General features: G+C 41.2%; 1 pseudogene; it reads left to right on the forward strand.

Moving 5' to 3' along the window:
• Nucleotides 1-998: 998 nt before the first annotated feature.
• LOC118652399 lies at nucleotides 999-1,092 on the forward strand (annotated as a pseudogene).
• The last annotated feature ends 3,098 nt before the right edge of the window (nucleotides 1,093-4,190 follow it).

Below are 4,190 nucleotides of genomic sequence, written 5' to 3' on the forward strand. Positions count from 1 at the left end.
TAAATACTGTAAATGGGAGATGGCAACGTAACCATGAAACGACGTACGGCGAGTCTGACATAACCCGAGGACTGCCTATAGTATTTTCTACCCAGAGAATTCTTAATGCAGATCTGTTCATAGGAGGGAGACAGACTAGAGATTTAGATTCTATGGGTTCAGAAGAAAGTAAGTGGTTGAAACTGTGAGAATAAATTGGATAATAAAAGAACATACGGAATGAGAAACAAAAAGATCAGTAAAGAAGGCCAGGTGAAGTTCCTCTTTTTAAGTAAATATCATTACTGGTTAGAAAAGAAATGTCTGTTTTAATTTTTTAATCTCTTGAATGTTAGTTATTTTTCTGAAAAGCCCATTGACATTCTAAGAGTAATTTCTTGATTTGCCCTTTGTGGAAAAGCTTGATGAACTTTCTCAGAATGATTTACTAATTATTTAACTCTATAATGACATGTTGCTATTAAAAGTATAATTGAAATATATTTGGTAAATGTAAGCTTTCAATTAATTAATTACTCAATCCAAGCAGTTTAGAAATCCTGCTCTGTGCTTTATTTATTAAAAATATATTTTTATTGACTTCAGAGAGGAAGGGAGAGGGAGAGAGAGATGGAAACATCAATGACGAAAGAGAATCATTGATCGGCTTCCTCCTGTACTCTCCCTACTGGAGATCGAGCCCGAAACCCTGGCATGTGCCCTTGACCGGAGTGGAACCCAGTCCCCAGCCTGATACTCTATCCACTGAGCCAAACCCAAACCAGTTAGGACTCTGTGTTTTTTTTTTTTTTTTTTTTTTTTTTTTTTAACACACTCTCATCTAATGTCTGCCTGTTTAAAACTTGTCAGTCACCAGTGAGTTTCATGTTTCCAAAGCCAATGAGTGCTCTTCTGTCATCATCTTCTTCAGTCTCTCAGCAGGACTGCCACTTTTCACCATTCCCTTCTTGGAACCCTTTCAAATACATGTTTGTAAATTCAAGGTTTAGCTCTGGAGAAGGCTGCTTAAGAACCTGGTAATGGGTGGTCATGCTCTGGAGTTGTGCCTCCATTCGTACCTTGTTACAACATCGACACATTACCCATCTGATGTGAGAAAAAAAGGGGGAGGAGGAAAGGGGCGTGAGGAGAAGGAGGAGGAGAAGAAAGAAGAAAGAACAAGAAGAGAAAATGGTAACAATGGGTGACTTTGGATAGAGAAGCAGGAGGCAGGAGAATTAATTTTCACTGTAAAGTCTTACATCTTTTGCCTTTGGACCATCTATATTTTTCACTTATCAAGAAGAAAGTAATGCAGTTTTATAAAAAGAGCAAAGGCCATGGAGATGTAGTTTTCTGAAACAACTTAGTTTAATTTCTATACAACATGTACTTTAGTCATTATATAGTAGAAATGGAATATAAATACAATTTGAAGATTCATTTGATGTTGTTCTTACCATGTTTTAAATGATTTTTCAGTTGTAATGGGTATAATGATTTAGATCTTCTCATTATAAGTGAATTTATTTTTGTTTAGAGGGCCTTATTCTCTCAGTATTAGACCTTGTCTCACAAAGCAAGAAGTCCTAAGACAGCTAGTCCAAGATTGATTTGGTGGCTCAACAATGGTATCATTGAGACGCCCAAGCTCTTTCTATGTTTCTATTCCAATAGGAAATGTTCTGTTACTGTGTTTGGTGCCTCACAGACATAGCTGGCTGCTCCATCTCTAGGCCTTGTCTGCAGGAAGAACAAATGGAGGCACCACTGACAGTTTAGAATGCTCCTGATGGAGACATTTCTAATTGCCTGCTTTCTAACTGAAAAATGCCTCCATGTCCCCACTTATTTCTCTGCTGTAAATTGTATGATCTGTTGCACTTAATTTTTTCCTAGAAAGCACCCTTCTTGAGTAATTTATTGTCCTACACCAATCTGAATCAGTGGCCCAGCTATGCCTGCCCAGTTATCTTCTTAGGATTTAGGACTATGTTTCTGAACTGGAGCCCAGCTTCCTTTAAAAAAAATCTCTGTTGATGACATTTTTTTTTTTTTGTAAGAATTTAATTTTGTCTTTTAAAAAATTATCAATTTATCTTGATTCCGTATTAGGATAAGGTACTTTAGAGAAAGGAAACATAGTATTAAAACATTGGCTGAGGTCTGGTTCCCTCCTTACCTGTAGATTTTGGAGAAAAGTCTATGGAAGCCTTTGCTGGTTGGTGTTACCTGGGAATGAGGCATGTCCATTTACTTTTTCTTCATTAGAAAATGTGTTACTTATTTTACTTAATCAGCTAATTGCAAAATGGAACATCAATAAATAATTAATGATTTTGCAATAACTATTCACAACAGTATCTTTAGGTGCAATTTCCAAATGAAAACCATGTCTTAATTTTCCAGCTTATGATGTTCACATTCGGATCTCCACATTAAAAAGCCAGAAAAAAAGCTGAAGGATATTCATTTTCTAAAGTAATAAGGAGACACATTGAAAGAAAAGCTACTCTGCGCTCAGTTCCCATATGTAAGATAATTGCTTCAGTGGAGGCTTTTGTTATAAATGAACGATATGGGCTTTCTCTAGACCAGTGACTATAAATATGAAAAGTAAAGATACATATTGGCCCATATTTGGAAGAAAATGAAAAAAAATTTTTTGAAAGTGTAGGAATGTAGTTTATGTTACTCATATACTACCAGCCTCGACTCTTTAAAACAAAGTTGTAGGTAATAATGGAGTGAATGAAAGGAATATATGTTCAGATATATTCTGTTTTAGCTTGATTAGACTAAGCCCCAACTAAGACCATCACCTGGGAAATTAGCACAGTCCCATAAGTTTTGACATTGTCCTCCCAGCAGGCACCACTGCAGTCACTATTAAATTATCTCTTTAGCTTACTAACTCAGTGTGCCATTCATCATGACCTTCTCCAAAGTTGCTATGACAACAGCATGGTCCTTGTAACAATTGGCTAGTTAAGGCTAAGGCTAAGCCTATTAATAGTATAAAGCACTTGTGGAAGTATCATTATTTATTGAATTTAGAGAGCTTCTATCTGTTTACATAATTGTACTGAAACTTATTGAAATCTAGATTGCTTACAGGGTTGAATTATTTGAACTAAGGATATATATACCCTATAAATATAGCACAGAGAATCATTAGTATTCAAATTACTGATTATAGCTCAGTACCCTGTACTTTTATGGCACAGATTATGGTATATTTTCACTGTGGTGAAGAAAGGAGAAAAGGGAAAAAACTAATACTTTAAACCTCTCAAAGAAGATAATCAGATTTCCATAGAGAAATCAAGGCGATCTAAAGCTTCCTGTCACAACTCATTCTGTAATATAAATTACTAGAGGCCTGGTGCACAAAAATTTGTGCACTCGGCGGGGGGGGTGGGGGGAGGGTCCCTCAGCCCGGCCTGTGCCCTCTCGCAGTCTGGGACCCCTCGGGAGATAACGACCTGCTGGCTTAGGCCTGCTCCCGGTGGCAGAGGGCAGGCCCAATCCCTAGGTGCAGCCCCTGGTCGGGCTCAGAGCAGGGCTGATTGGGGAGTTGGGGCACCGCCCCCTGTCATGCACAGAACAGGGCGGATTGGGAGGTTGCGATGCCACCCTCAGTCATGCTCAGGGAAGGGCCGATTGGGGGGTTGGGGTACCGCCCCCTGTCACACTCAAGGCAGGGTCGATGGGGAGGTTGCAGTGCCACCCCCTGTCACCCACAGAGCAGGGCCAATCAGGGGGTTGGGGTGCTGCCCCCTATCAGGCACAGAGCAGGGCCCATCAGGGAGTTGGGGCGCCTTCCCCTGTCATGAACAGAGCAGGGCTGATAGAGAGGTTGTGGCCCCGCCCCCTGTCACACACAGAGCCTCAGGGTGATCAGGTGGTTTGGACGCTGCCCCCTGTCACGCTGATCCCGGTGCTGAGAGGCATATTACCCTTTTACTATATAGAATAGAGGCCTGGTGCATGGGTGGGGGCTGGCTGGTTTGCCCTGAAGGGTGTCCTGGATCAGGGTGGGGGTCCCCACTGGGGTGCCTGGCCAGCCTGGATGAGGGGATGATGGCTGTTTGCAGCTGGTCACACACCCTTCAGGGTGGGGGTCCCCACTGGGGTGCCTGGCCAGTCTGGGTGAGGGGCTGAGGGCTGTTTTCAGGCTGGGACTGAAGCTCCCAACTGCTCCTTTTTTT

The sequence above is a fragment of the Myotis myotis genome, unplaced genomic scaffold (assembly GCF_014108235.1).
Source record: "Myotis myotis isolate mMyoMyo1 unplaced genomic scaffold, mMyoMyo1.p scaffold_m19_p_3, whole genome shotgun sequence".
In the NCBI taxonomy this organism is placed as follows: Eukaryota; Metazoa; Chordata; class Mammalia; order Chiroptera; family Vespertilionidae; genus Myotis; species Myotis myotis.